The sequence below is a fragment of the Macaca mulatta genome, chromosome 14 (genome assembly GCF_049350105.2).
Source record: "Macaca mulatta isolate MMU2019108-1 chromosome 14, T2T-MMU8v2.0, whole genome shotgun sequence".
NCBI classification, from domain to species: Eukaryota; Metazoa; Chordata; class Mammalia; order Primates; family Cercopithecidae; genus Macaca; species Macaca mulatta.
In genome coordinates this window covers 9,497,820-9,513,350 of record NC_133419.1, presented here as the reverse complement: position 1 = coordinate 9,513,350, position 15,531 = coordinate 9,497,820, and the positions used below count along the sequence as shown (strand labels likewise).

At 54.5% G+C, this 15,531-nt stretch overlaps 2 non-coding genes across 2 annotated transcripts; both read right to left on the bottom strand.

Annotated features, from left to right (window-relative positions):
- Positions 1 to 11,984: 11,984 nt before the first annotated feature.
- On the bottom strand, positions 11,985 to 12,094 carry MIR192 (microRNA mir-192). Its single transcript, NR_032435.1, has one exon. It is a non-coding gene; the product is annotated as a microRNA mir-192 (primary transcript).
- A 108-nt stretch (positions 12,095 to 12,202) lies between these two features.
- MIR194-2 (microRNA mir-194-2) lies at positions 12,203 to 12,287 on the bottom strand. The gene has a single exon (NR_032438.1). It is a non-coding gene; the product is annotated as a microRNA mir-194-2 (primary transcript).
- Between the last annotated feature and the right edge of the window lie 3,244 nt (positions 12,288 to 15,531).

Genomic DNA, 15,531 nt, shown 5'->3' with positions numbered 1-15,531 from the left:
CAGGACCCTGGGGGCTCTGAAAGAGTTCTGAATTGAACCTGCGACTTTGAAAGCCTTGGGTCCAACTTTCTCAACTTTCTCGATTCTGGGAGATGTGGAAGCCTGGAGGGCTAGGGGCCTATGTCAGGGAATAACTCGGGCTGGTAGGCTAAGAGGAAGAGGCAGGAACTCAAATCTGAGAATGGGGGATATCTCAGGGGAGCTGAGTCAGGTGGAATCTAGAGAGGACACTGGAATCTAGAGAGGACATGATGAGAGGTTTGTTCGCCCACCGCTTGTAAGATCCCTTCGGAGGGAATAGATAGTTCCTTTGTCCTCCCCTCTTGCTCTCCAACCATTGGAGAGCAGATAAGTAATTCCAGCCCTGCCTGCAATCTTACGCCCCTGACTTAGTGTTTTTATTTGATTTGAGATTTCAGTAGCATTCTTTTCATCATAGTAAAGCGCACAAGCTACTGACACCTTTGTGGGTGTGTGTGGATGTGTGTGTGTGTGTGTGTGTTATTCCCAAAAGAAGATACTGAGGCTCCTAGGCAGAACTGTCACCAGAGGCTGTGTGTCAATTGGTGACAAGGAGCCTCCGGCAGGCCCAGTCCAGACTTCCTGGGTCAGCCTTAGAAGCCAAAGGGTTTGCCTCCTACTCAGCACTGTTAGGGATCCACCCCGGAGATGCAGCTTCTGGGCTGATCTAGGGAAGGGCCCACGGCCGAGGATCCTGAATGAAGTAGTTGTTCAGTTGTCTGAATGAGGCTGCTCCAAACTGGCGCCCTGGCAGCATTCTCATTGACGTGCCATGGTTTTCACATCTCCCCAGAGCCCTGTGTGCTGGGAAAACCCAGCCCTAGAAGACTGAAAACAACAAAATGTTCCTGGGTTATTTATAAATGAAACCCAGACCCTGTCGTTATGTATGGCCACTTGACTTTCTCCAAAGAGCTTAAAGGACTGAAAGAAGGTATCTGTGTCACCCTGGTGAGGCCCAAGTGGCCAGCAATTAGTTCCCCCAAATTCATGGAGTTGGCACCCAGCTTCCAGGCAGCTTCCTTATCTTGTCATGCCCCAGACTGAAAATGTCCTAATTTTTTTTTCTTTTGTGTTTTCTGAGTAGGGCAGTTTGGTGAGAAAGTTATAAAATCTGAATGAACCATTTCACTTTTGGTTTCTCTGCTGTTTCACTTTCTGCCTGTCTGCCTGAGCCCAGGGCAGATTGGTGGAGGGTTCAAGTATTTTCCTTTTATCTCAGAAACCGTGCCATCCCCGACTCCCAGTGTTTTATTCTTCAGTTCATAAATCAATTCCCTGCAAACTCAGGACCTTGAGGTACCCCCTAGCTCTCCTTAGAGGCTGCCCTCATCCAGCAGAAAGGGGCCTTACCTCCCCTCTAAGTGGTCTGCTTGGTCCTGTCATGGCCTGGTCTAGGAAAATATCTACGAGGTCCCTAGAGACAACTTAAAAAAAAAAAAAAGGATGGGCACAGTAGCTCATGCCTGTAATCCCAGCACTTTGGGAGGCTGATGCAGGCAGATCACCTGAGATCAAGACAACCCTGGCCAATGTCGCAAAACCCTGTCTCTACTAAAAATACAAAAATTAGCCAGGTATGGTGGCGTGCGCCTGTAATCCCAGCTACTCAGGAGGCTGAGGCAGGAGAATAGCTTGAACCCGGGAGGTGGAGGTTACACTGAGCCAAGATCGCACCACTGCACTCTAGCCTGGACAACAGGAGACTCCATCTCAAAAAAAAAAAAAAGAGAGGTGCCTTTTCTGCTTGCAGTGCCTTGTAGTGAGGCGCTCTTATCTGTGCTCTTGGCCATGCCATCCAAGGGCCAGCTGCAGTCCGTTCAGTCCACTGCAAACATGGCAGTGGCCTCATCGAGGTGAATGGGTGGCCCCTGGAGATGATGGAGCCGAGCACTGCAATTTAAGCTGCTGGAACTAGTTCTGCTTCTCAGCAAGGAGCGATTTGCTAACATACACACCCATGTTTGTGTGAAGGGTGGTGGTCATGTGACCCAGATTTATGCTATCCGTCAGTCCATCTCCAAAGCCTTAGTGGCCTATTACCGGAAATAAATGGATGAGGCTTCCAAAAGGACCAGAGGCATCCTCATCCAGCATGACTGGACCCTGTCAGTAGCTGACCCCTGTTGCTGCAAATCCAAAAACGTTGGAGGCCCTGGTACCTATGCTTGCTACCGGAAATCCTACCAATAAGCCCATCACAGGGACCAGGATTCACCTATATAATAAACTATGTTTGAGAGTTTTGTTTGTTTGTTTGTTTGTTTGTTTGTTTTTTTGAGACAGTCTAATTCTGTGTCACCCAAGCTGGAGTGCAATGGCATGATCTCAGCTCGCTGCAACCTCCACCTCCTGGGTTCAAGCAATTCTCCTGTTTCAGCCTCCCGAGTAGCTGGGATTACAGGCGCCCACCACCATGCCTGGCTAATTTTTTGTATTTTTAGTAGAGAGGGGGTTTCACCATGTTGGTCAGGCTGGTCTCAAACTCCTGACTTCAAGTGATACACCCACCTCAGCCTCCCAAAAATGCTGGGATTACAGGTATGAGCCACCGCACCCGGCCGATATATTTTTTTTAAAGGAATTTTTCTCCAAATATGACAGAAAAATCGGGCTGGGAAAAACCAAAACACATAGGTTTCTCCCTGGGATGAGGAGTGGTTCATTCTTTCCACTGAGAGAGTTTGCATATCAGCACAGATTTTTGTTCTCGCAGTCATGAGATTTGGGCAACAAATCAGTTTTGCCAACACAAGGTTAGGAACTGAGGAGGACAGTTCTTCTGAATGCTGGGTCTCCCACACTGGCAAGAAGAGTGTCCTCTCCACACCATGAAGCCTCTCTCTTGCAGCAGCTGTGACCCTTGGGTGATGGCTCTGAGGAGATTGCTGGGCCCTAGAGGGCTCTGAGGGCATCTGGCAGCCGGAACATGGCCCAGCTTGGAGGCGACTGTGTCAGAATCTTAGCTACTTTCAAATTCCAGTGAGAAACAGCCTGAGGCCCAGAATGTCCGGTGACTGCTTGAAGTAGCCCAGACTGAATGAGAATCTGGGCCTTCAGAATCTTTTTTTTTTCTCTTGAGACAGAGTCTCCCTCTGTTGCCCAGGTGGGAGTGCAGTGGCGTGATCTTGGCTCACTGCAACCTCCACCTCCCAGGTTCAAGCGATTCTCCTGCCTCAGCCTCCCAAATAGCTGGGACTGCAGGCGCATACCACTATGCTCGCCAGCTAATTTTTTCTATTTTTAGTAGAACGGGGTTTCATTGTGTTAGCCAGGATGGTCTTGATCTCCTGACCTCATGATCTGCCCGCCTCAGCCTCCTATAGTGCTGGGATTACAGGTGTGAGCCACCGTGCCTGGCCAGGGCCTTCTGAATCTTAACACTGTGCCCTTTCTACACTCTAGCCACTTGAAGTTGCAAGGACGAGCGGGTGGAAAAGTGGAGAAAGAGGGTTTCTTTTTTTTTTTTTTTTTGAGACGGAGTCTCACTCTGTCGCCCGGGCTGGAGTGCAGTGGCCGGATCTCAGCTCACTGCAAGCTCCGCCTCCCGGGTTTACGTCATTCTCCTGCCTCAGCCTCCCAAGTAGCTGGGACTACAGGCGCCCACCACCTCGCCCGGCTAGTTTTTTGTATTTTTTTAGTAGAGACGGGTTTTCACTGTGTTAGCCAGGATGGTCTCGATCTCCTGGCCTCGTGATCCGCCCGTCTCGGCCTCCCAAAGTGCTGGGATTACAGGCTTGAGCCACCGCGCCCGGCCAAGAAAGAGGGTTTCAAGAGCCTCTTCCCCAGTTGCAGGCTAAAGTTAATCTCTGCCCTGAAGCTTACCAGCCCTTCCTAGCCCCTTTGCTGCTCTGCAGTCTGGGGAACAGGCTTACACATTTATCAGGGTGATGTACACATATAACCGCACGGTGCTTTGCAGAGCTGAGACTTACAGGTCTCTGAGCACTTTCAGTAAAAGCTCTAGTTCACCTGCCAGTCTTCTGTGTGTATGTCTCAGTCCCTGCAGCTCTGGCCCTGCCTTGCCGGGGCTGCTGAGGCTGGGGCTGCCACTGAGTGCAGGGTGCACGGTTTACCCTAAACTTGTTGGAGGGCCCAAGCCTTTGCCTGACTCCACAGGAAATGGTTAGTATTTGTCACATGAGCAATAGCCTTCTGTGGTGACAACATTAGGAGGGGTCCGTTGTAGGGTGCAGGGGTCCCCCTTGCCCTACACTAATGAAATGGCGAGTGTAACCTCATTGTCCTGCACCCTCAGCAGCCTGAGAGTACAAGTGAGGTGCATGGTCTTAGCCTCCCTTGTGTGAGTGCAGGCTGCTGCCGTGCACATGGCCCCTCTGCATTTCCAGCGGGCTCTGGAGTGTGTCTTGTGTGTGCAAGAATGAGCTTGCCCAAGTTCTGCTCCAGCTGCCTCTCTCTTGCCTTGGCCTCGCCCTACAGGATCCCCGCGGCCCTGAACCTCACCATGGGCTCACAGGCTGGGGGCTGGAGGGTAATTCTGTCTCCAACTGTGTGTCACCCTCAGCCACCAGGGCACAGAGCCCAGCCCATCTTCAACAAGCCCAGCTCCTCTGGCCTCTGGCCTAGACTCTCACTCCCACACCTCAGGAGGAGTCAGACATCGTGCCCAAGGCCACCCTCCTGTCCCCTCTGCTGGGCTAACACCTCCTTCCTCCATCCCCCCAAATTAGAGTCTCTTTGTAGGTCGCTTGGGGTGGTACATGGTGGTCCCCCAGCCCACCTGTCTGCCGACACTCAGTCTCCCTCCCTGCCCTGTGGCCCATCCGCCACATTCCTCTGAGCTGCAGCTTCTTCACTCTGCCCTTAAGTACAGACATGGTGACGCTCCATCTGTAAGGAGATTGGAGGCCAGAACCCCCCCGAGTCTGCCCAGGCACCATTCTTGCTCCTAGAAGTAGGTGTTGGGGTGTCCCTGAGGGCAGGAATATAGTGGGACCCTCTCAGAGGTGGGGTCAGGCCTCCATCTCCTGCTCACCCAACCTGGCCTACTACCCCTTGGCTCCATGTCCTGTCCCAGAAACACCTCTCTTGCCCTTTGGTCATCATTAAGCAGAATTTCATGATGTCTTCAAGATCCCCCACCCCTGGTGTATGTACCCAGTGTAATGCTGGGATTGCGGATCTGATGACTTACTCCGTGACACACCGTGTTAGATGGTGCAGTCCACTGTACAAAGGGAGATAATCCCAGTGGGCCTCCCTGCTCACGTGAGCCCTCTGAAAGCAGACCTGGCTGGGCAGTGGTTTACACCTGTGATCCCAGCACTTTAGGAGACTGAGGGGGTGAGTCACTTGAGCCTAGGAATTCAAGACTAGCCTGGGCAACATGGCAAAATCCCATCTCTACCAAAAATACAAAATATTAGCTGGGTGTGGTGGCAGACACCTGTAGTCCCAGCTACTCAGGAGGCTGAAGTGGGAGGATCACCTGAGCCAGGGAGCCTGAGGCTGCCGTGAGCCGTGATGGTGCTACTGCACTCCAGCCTGGGGGACACCATGTGAAAAGGAATGTGGGTGACCTCTAGGAGCTGAGAGGGGCCCCAGAAGACCACCAGCAAGGAAACGGGGACCTCAGTCCTGCAGATGCAAGGAACCGGATTCTGCCAACAAGAATGAGCTTGGGGACAGATTCCTTCCCCTGCCTCCAGGTGAGAGTGCAGCCTGGCTGCCACCTTCCTTCAGCGTCCGACACTCTGAGCACAGAACTCAGTCACGCTGGGCCCTGACTTCTGACCTGCAGAACCAGGAGCTCATAAATGGGGGTGGTTCTATACCACGAAATTTGTGGTACTTTGTTGTATAGCAATAGAAGGTAGCTACCGCAATAGATTTCTATTTTTGTCGATCCACGAATCCCTTCACAGGGAACACCTGGCAGCCACTAGACAAGACGCCAGAGGAGAAAATGGAAGGACCCGAAAGTGACCATGGAGTATCAATCACTGGGAACGATTTCAGAAGGGAATACGCATCACCTGGCTACACACACACACACACACACACATACACACGCACACACACACACACACACACACACGGTGGTTCTCAACTGGGTGTGATTTTGCTCCCCAGGGGACATTCTTGGTATCATTATTTTGGGGATTGTTGCTGGCATGCACTAGGCAGAGGACAAGGCTGCTGCTGACCATCCTACAACACACAGGGCACTCCCACAGCAGAGAATTACCCTGCCTGAAATGCTACTTGGGAGGCCGAGGCAGGAGAATCGCTTGAACCTGGGAGGCGGAGGTTGCAGTGAGCCAAGATGGCACTATTGCACTCCAGCCTGGACAAGAGCGAAACTCAGAAGGACAGAAGCTGAAGCATCCTGATGTGCACTCATGCGCGCGCACACACACACACTCTCACACACACACATTCGCACACACACACTCACGCACGTGCACACACTCACACACGCGCGTGCACACATACACACGCACGCATGCACTCTCACACACACACTCTCACACACGCGTCCACACACACACACGCACACACACTCGCACACACACATGCACACACACACACCCGCATACACACACACTCTCACACATGCGTGCACACACATACACACACACACACTCAGGCACGTGGCTGGCCATTATTGAGAAGTAGTGTATGTAGCATAAAGGCCAAGTGCATGGGTTTTGGAGTAGACTCTTCAGGATCAAATCCTATGGACTGTATGATCTTTCGCAAGGCACTCAAGAGAGAACAAAAGCACCTGCCTCCTGGGATGACTGAGTTCGTGTGCACAGAGCGCACAGAACAAGCGAGTCAGCTTACTCCATGAGTACAGGAAGTATCTACGGGGCTATTCCTGCATTGTAGGAACTGGGGCAATTCTTATTTACTTTTCTGTGTTGTCCAAATATATATAATGGATGTAGTTGACTTGTTTAATTGGGAGGAAACGGGGAGAAAAAGATGAGGAACATTTTACAAAACAACTGATCTAGACTCTTCAAAAATATCAAGGTCTTGAAAAACAACGAAAGCCTGAGGATGGTTCTGAATTAAAGAAGACTGAGGAGAGCTGACACCAGATGTGAAGTGTGGTCCCGGCAGATTGGGACAATCAGGGACATTTGAAAGTGGACTGTATGTTAAATAATAGCATTGCATCACTGTCACCAGGCCTGAATTTGGTAACTGTATTGTGGTTGCGTAAGAAATGTCATTTTTCTTAGGAGATACATGTTGAAATATTTAAGGGTAAAGGGCTAGGACTTATGTAACTTACTCTCCAATGGTTCAGAAAATATGTTTGTGTGTGTATGTGTGTATGTAGGTGCAAGAGAGAGAAAAGGGAGCAAATATTATTGCAGGCCGGGCACGGTGGCTCATGCCTGTAATCACAGCACTTTGGGGGTCGGGCAGGTGGATCACCTGAGGTCAGGAGTTCGAGAAACGTGGAGAAACCCCGTCTCTACTAAAAATACAAAAATTAGCCAGGCATGGTGGCGCATGTCTGTAATCCCAGCTACTTGGGAGGCTGAGGCAGAAGAATCGCTTAAACCTGGGAGGCAGAGGTTGCAGTGAGCCAAGAACGTGCTATTGCACTCTAGCCTGGACAATAAGAGCGAAACTCAGTCTAAATATATATATATATATATATATATATATATATATGTGTGTGTGTGTGTGTGTGTATATATGCGTATATATATACACACACATATATATACACACACACACATATACATATATATATACACACACACACAATTGCAAAGTGTTAACTGTCAATGAATCAAAATAAATGGTATATGGATGTTGTTTGTACTTCTCTTGCAACTTTTCTGAAGCTGTCATCATTGTCAAAAAGAAAAACAGAAAGGCGGCCGGGCATGGTGGCTCACACATGTAATCTCAGCACTTTGGGAGGCCGAGGTGGGCAGATCCCGTGGGATCAGGAGCTCAAGACCAGCCTGGCCAACATGGTGAAACTCCGTCTCTACTAATACAAAAATTAGCTGAGCATGGTGGTGGGTGCCTGTAATCCCAGCTACTTGGGAGGCTGAGGCAGGAGAATCGTTTGAACCCGGGAGGCGGAGCTTGCAGTGAGCCAAGATCGAGCCACTGCACTCCAGCCTGGGCAACACAGTGAGACTCTATCTCAAAAAACAAAAAAAAAAAGAAAGAGGAAAAACAAAATAAAGGCAGGCCTGTACCCAGCTATCCTTTATTAGGCACCATGTGCCCTGGTCCAGTGTTAGGTCCGCCACTCCATGGCCTGGCAGTCCCTACTGGAGAAGCGCTCTGCAGTTTAATCTGTGAGTTGCAATACTCATTATAACCCCAGCAGTGCTCATAATAACAGCGCTCATAATAACCCCAAGTGTTCTCTTCACTATACGGCAGTGAACAAGAGTGAAGAAACTTCGGCTCCAGCAACTGCATGAGACTTAGACACGGCACCGTGATTCCATTTACATTAATAACAAATCCAGACAAAATGCTCCCAGACAGTTTGGGGCAGTGTACAGGGTAGTAAATCCCAGAGAAAGGAGAGGAAGTGATTACCATAACACTCAGAACTGTGCTGACCATGTGCGGGGGGACCTGGAAGGGCACATTTGGGGGCTCTGCAAGGTTACATGGGGACTCATTGTAAATTCTATGAATATACATTATACAGTGATGTTTTATACACACCACAGCGGGAAGAGTCCTACCAGGGCCACCTTGGGGAAGGCAGTGCGCGCCTGAGATCTGCAACCGTGTGTAGAACGCTGGCACCCAGGCTGTGCCCTCGGCCCAGGACAGTGTCCCAGCCAGGCCAGACGCAGTTCTAGACGACCCGGGGAAGGCGGACCCAGGGGCTGCTCCCCGAGGCCTTACGAGCAGCGCGGTGGGGAGGGTTGGCCCCGCCCCGCTTGGGAGGGGGTGCCCGGGGCGCCCCCTGGTGGTAGCCACCGGGAGTAAGTCTTGCAGAAGAGGAAGCTGTTCCCGCTTGCCCTGCGCCTCGGTCCCCTTCCTGCATCTTTGCCCCTGGCATCTTCCTCCTCCAGTGCTCACGACCTGTTTCTGGGGTTCACCTCAGCAAACGCCGACCTCACACCCACCTCTCCCAGGGAGGCTTTCCTCCTCCCCGCCTGGGCCCTCTCTCTCTGAAGTTGGTGTACAGTCAATCTGCACAACCTCTCAGGGCCTCTGTCAGCCTCGCGGTTCATACACGTGCGGTGTGGACGATGGGACAAAGACAATACTGCTGAGGCCTCCCACCGCCAGCTCTGTGCTCACCGCCCCACTGTGTCTAGGCTCCCTCCCTAAGCAACTTTGCTCATGCACAAGGCCAGTCCTTCCCTGTGCATTTTATTAAAGTGCCTCCTTTGAGTCTCTGAGGCTATAGGAAAAAAGTCAGTGGCTGCCACTCCTGGGGGCTCTCAGGCTGGTGGGGGAAATAGGCCGGTGTGGGTGATGGGGTGTGATGGGGGCGCTAACATCACAGCCACAGAGCATCCAAGGAACCAGTGAGTGGGATAATGGGGGGTGGGACGGGGGGGCCAGGCAGGGGTCCGGGAGGGAGTGACCCTTGGGCAGGTCTTGAGGAATTCTGAGAGGGGTTGGAGGTGAGGCCCATGCCAGGGAAATGTGCATGGGCCCAGGGCCTGCTGGGTGAAGGACACAGGTCAGTGGGGTCAAGGAGCCAGGGGGAGGGTGCTGGATCTGCCTTGCTAATGTTGGAACAGGTCTCCAATAGCCCTCGCAGGCCTTTGTGGGATCACAGTGCTCTGCAGAAGCAGATGCAGGAGGACCCCCAGGGCAGGGTGGCTGCTGTCTGCACCCCTTTCACCCTAAGCCAGTGCTCTGGGTCTGAGGCCTGACAGCCCCAAGGGGGTTAGAGTCCAGGGCCCCAGCATCCAGCCCATGTATCCTGAACACCTACTATGCTGGTGGGTGGGGGAAGCAGCCAGGGAGGATGAGTAAGTCGTGGACCTTGCCCTCAAGGAGTCTGAGACCAGCACAGGATTAGATAAGCACACAGGGCTCCTTAACTCTGCAGGGAATGAGATAAGGGTGGCAGGAGAGGCCCACAAAGTCGGGTGTGGGCAGAGAGGGGAGCAGGGCCTGCACAGTCATGGGACGGTCTGCAGGGAGGGGTTGCTGAGCTGGGCCGTGGCAGGGGCCGATCGGGGCCCAGGGATTCGGAGCAGCCAGGACAGCGTGAGCAGAGCTGCCTGTGGGAAGGGGAGAGACACTGTCTTAGGGGCCAGATGTTTGCCGGCTGCCTACAGTCCTCAGAAGGAGACGGACTTGCTCTGTGACTTCAGCAAATGTGCACCCTGTCTGAGCCTGTGTCCTCCCCTCCCAAACAGGTTCATGATGGATGCCAGGAGGACCAGGTCCTGGATGTGCGTGCCCAGCAGAAAGAAAGGGCTCAATAGCCAACGCCTATTATTAAGCAATTTGACATTTATTCCTAGGTCTCTATTTCCCATTTTACAAATTTTATGTTTTAGTACCAGAAACCTTTTTATTCAAATGAAAAATTCCGACAGGGCACAGTGGCTCATGCCTGTAATCCCAGCAGTTTCAGGGGCTGAGGCAGGAGGACTGCTTGACACCAGGAATTTGAGACCAGCCTGGGTAACATGGTGAATCTCTATGAAAAATACAAAAATGTACCAGGCATGGTGGCACATGCCTGTAGTCTCAGCTATTTGGGAGGCTTAGTTGGGAGGATTGTGTGAGCCCTGGGAGGTGGAGGCTGTAGTGAGCTGTGATTGTACCACTGCACTCCAGCCTGGGTGACAGAGCAAGCAAGACCCTGTCTCAGGAAAAAAAAAAAAAAAAAAAAGGAAAATTTCCTCAGAACTCCGTTGTATAAGAAACAGGTGGGGCTGGGCGTGGTGGCTCATGCCTGTAATCCCAGCACTCTGGGAGGCCGAGGTGGGCAGATCATCTGAGGTCAGGAGTTCGAGACCAGGCAGGCCAACATGGTGAAACCCAATCTCTACTAAAAATACAAAAATTAGCTGAGTGTAATGGTGCATGCCTGTAATCCCAGCTATTTGGGAGGCTGAGGCAGGAGAATCACTTGAACCCGGGAGGCAGAGGTTGCAGTGAGCGGAGATCGCGTCATTGCATTCCAGCCTGGGCAACAGAGTAAGACTCTATCTCAAAACAAACAAACGAACAAACAAAAACCACAAAGAAATAGGTGGAAATGAGGCTTCTGTGGGAGGCGGGACAGGGGTGCGGTCAGCTGTCTTGTCCTGGGTTGGCTGCTCTTCCTCTACCAGCAGCTGGGGTCCTGGGCCCTCTTAGGAATCCCAGGGACTGGAGAAGCTGCTCCACCAACCACAGGGCTGTGCTCCAGGGAGATGAGACTGGCAAAGGAGGGGAGAGCAGGAAGCAGATGGGGAGGCTGACTCAGGGCCCCTGTCCTGGGTGGGGGGCTCCAGCACAAACACTGGACCCAGAGCACTCAGCCCCCCTTGGCCACATTGCATGTCAGTGGGTGCTTCCTCAGGGTGCAAGACAAAGGCTCAGGATCGGTTCAGCAAACACTGAGCACGCACCTGGGCTGGGAACTGAGCTCACAGATGGGGAGAGGAGCGAGACACAAACAGAAACCAGCGCCAGGGCTCCGAGACGGCAGTGCTCTGGGGCAGCACAGCGTGGGGTGCCCAGGTGGGGACTTAGAAGCTTCAAGAAGGCCTTCTGGAGGCAGCAAATGCTTGGATGGAGCTTGAAAGGATTAGTGAGCCTGGCAAATAACCTAGGAAGAGTGTTGCAGCCCAAGGGAATCGCATGGGCAAAGCATAGAGGTGCCGCAGGGCAGGCAGGGCAGGGGTGGGACTGAAGCTGTTCAGGCTCATCTCGGGGAATGAGACGGAGGGAGGTGGGACCATGAGTGCTGCACTGGGGTCGCAGGGTCTCCGCGGACTGCTGGACACCCCTGGCCCGCCCCTACCCCGCAGGTCCTGGTGGCTGGCATTGAGGCGAACATACCTGTGACCTATGGAATTGGCAGCCAGAGGGGAGACGAGAGCACTGGCTGTCAATTCATAGGTCAGAGCCCTGTGCACTCGGTCTCAGCAGCCCACCGACAGCCCTCCACCACCCGCCACCATCTGGCCTGGGAGCGTCGCCACGGTAGTCCTGGCTGGTCTGCTGGGCAGCACCTGCCTCTCCTTCTTCGTGGGTACCGGCCCTCGCCCCAGATAACAGCAGCCCCACTGGAATCAGTGGACACTTCCACATGGAGTTGCTGTTACAGGGGGCGGGAGCCAATTGGAGGCTGGGGCCCTGCCTGGCATCCACCTTGGGCAGGGCTCTGGAGAGTGTCCCACGCCCGCTCACCTGGGCGCCCCAGTCTTCGTGGCCCCAAGTCCATGGTCTTTTCACCGAGGCTTCTTATCATCCGGGGCCCACAACTGGCGCCCCGTGTGCTGCCAGCACTCCTTCCTGGGCGAAGTCCAGGCTCAACCCCAAATCGGCCTCATAAAGCCGGGAGCGGCTCTGATTTACAACTCCTGGGCAGCCTTTGCCCGCTCTGATGACCCCACGCCCTCTGTCCCCAAGTTATTTTGTTTCCTTGTTTCTTTCCCAACCAGAGCTGGGTCTCAGTTTCAGGTCTGGCCACAGTCGCCTCTGCCCTTTGCCCACCCTCCCTGCTGCAGCCATGGGGCAGAGGGACCGCAAGGGACAGCTGGCGCTTGTCAATCCCCAGGAAACTCCCAGTGCCCGATTTCATGAGGATGGCCCCGTATGGGAAGCTGAAGATGAGACTGAGAAGACGTGTGGGGGGCTGTAGTGGGGGACACAGAAAGAGGGATAGTGAGGCAGAGGGGCTGAGAGAGGAAGAGAAGAGTAAGGCCGCAGATGGCGGTGCACACCTGGAATCCCAGCACTTTGGGAGACCAAGGTGGGAGGATCTCTTGAGCCCAGGAGTGCAAGACCAGCCTGGGCAACACAGTGAGACCCCATCTCTGCAAAAAATAAAAAATTAGCCCAGTGTGGTGATGCATGCCTGTGGTCCCAACTACTCAAGGGGCTGAGGCCGGGGGATCACTTGAGCCTGGGAGGTCGAGGCTCCAGTGAGCTGTGATTGTGCCACTGCACTCCAGCCTCAGTGACAAAGAAAGACCCTGTCTCAAATAAAAATAAGAGGAGCAGGTAGAGAACTGGAAAGGAACAGAGAAAACAAACAGGGACAGTGGATGATGAGGTGAAGGAAGGGGGACGACAGGGAACTGGAAAAGATTTAGATACACAAACCTGCCACAGAACGTGAGGAACAGGCTTGAGCAGTGGCCTGCCTGGAGGGACGCTTAGGACCTCAGTGGCCTGGAAGACAGCAGGGACCTGGGAGCTGGGTGACCTTGAGCAAGTAGCATAACCTCTCTGAACCATTGTCCATATGTCAATCAGGACTTATGAGGCCACCCTGCACGCTGGCCTGGACTGGTGGGAAGCATCTGCCCTGGGACCCTTGGGTCTCTCTCCGCTGTGGGGAGAGGAAGCAGCTGCTGGCCGGGGTCCCTGAGTGAGCCCAGGGCTCTGGGAGGCAGAGCTTCCTCTTGCAAAGCGTGTTCTCATCCCTCCCAGACAGGTTCCGGTGACAGGTGCCAGTCCTGCAGAGACCCAGCAGGCATTTTGGGAGACTCCAAAGCTTCTGGAGAGAAAGAGGAGCTTTTAGAGTAGACTTGGGCCCTGCCCCCTTTGCCAGTGGTGGATACAGGCCTAGAGAGACAGAGGGGGCCACCCAAGGTCACAGAGCAGGGCCCCAGGGCCTGTGCTGCCCCAACAGCCTTCCCGAAGTGGCGTCCTCCCTCTCGGGATGCAGTCAGGGTGGGATGGGGGATCCCTGGGCTGGAATCCTGCTGCCTGGGGGGACAGGCCTGCGAAGGAAGACCCTGTAGTTGGTGGCGGCCCTTCCCACAGAGGCCTGGGTGAGACCAGCCTCCTGCGGTGTGGTGTCCAAGTGCCCTGGCCTGGCAGTGGCAGCGCCCGATCAGGAAGCCTGGCTCCACAGCTCTGAGCGCTGATGCTAAGGCCCCCTCATCCCACAGTGGAAACCAAGGCCCAGAGAGGAAGGAGTTGTGCCGGCCACCCCATGGCTGTCCAGGTCCCTTTCTTCCCCAGGATTGGCCACCCTTCATAGAGGTGCCTGGGCTCAGGAGCCTCCTAGGACAGGGAGTGTGGCAGGGGTCCTACCACTCAGGAAGCCTCTTACCTGGGTCCTGGGCTGGCCCTCGGGGCACAAGGAGGAAGTGGGGACGCCCTGGGCCCAGGGCCTTTTGAGCCGTTGACCCAGCCCCTGGTGGTGGTTAATGATTATCCCACCACCGTCAATACTGATCACAAGTGCGGTTCGAAGGGCAGGAAGCCCTGGACTGTGCCCGGGCAGGGTGGGGCGGGTCCAGGAAGCATCAGGCTGGGCCCCATCTGCCTCTCCGGGTGGCATCAGCACCCAGTCATCCACAGCCCTGTCTCCTCCAGGGCCTCGCCCTCCTGATCTCTTACCAGCCCCAGGTGTCCGTGGGCAGCCAGGACCCGAGGCTCCCTTGGGATAAAGCTTCTGCTCTGTTCCCAGTGCCCAGATCTCCCCCACTCAGGAGGGGCCACAGAGTGGGGCTGGGGGACCTTCGCTAACCCCAGAGGCCTGCGGAACCTGGCAAAGTGAGGGCCCCCTGATTCCCAGCCCGAGCCTCAGTTTCCCCATGGACCCGCCCACCTTTGTGCAGTGCCACTGGGAAGCAGGGCAGGGAGGAGCACGGTGCTCTAATTGTGCTCACAAGAAACAAGATGTGTGGGGGGCAACGGGCGCTCCCTGGTCCCATGTAAAGCTTTGTGCAGTGAGGGCTGGGATTCTGACTGCAGTGCTGCTCCAGAACCCTTCCCCGCTCCAAGTGCTGGAGCTCCGACCCCAGAGCGGAGTGGAAGCCAAGGGTCCAGAGGCCTGAGCCGCCCCTAAAGCCCCCACTAGGGATGGTGAGAGCAACCTCTAGAACGCCTCAGGCTCAGCCTTCCCTGAGTGGCCTCAAGTGACAACCAGGCAGGGTCAGCTGGGCAGGGAACACCAGGAAGGACTGAGACTCAGGGACCCAGGGTGTCGCCTCAGGTCCCATAGTCAGGGCTTGAGCCTGCCTGGCGTCCCCACAGCCAGGGGCCCTGGGGTCAGGCTGGACCCTGGGGTCTTGCAGGGACACAACCAATGTGGTCTGGGCAGGCAGGCTCCAAAGACCATCCCTCCCTCCCTGGCAGCCCCACGTAGCTCCTGCCATGTCAGGAGTGGGGCTGGGGTGGCAGCCCCCTGGGAAGGGCAAGGCAGAGCTCAGAGCCAGCGGAAGGGGTGCAGGGCTGGGTGCCTCTGGGTCCCCCCTGTGCCCTGACCTGCTGGGCAAGGCCGGGAGGCGTGGCGACCCCTGGTGGTGACATGGGAGGTGCTGGGTGCAGAGGTGGGATCTGGGGCGGAGCCAAGGTCAAGGCTGAGGCCAGGGTTTGCAGGGACAGAGGATCTAAGAGGGGGGC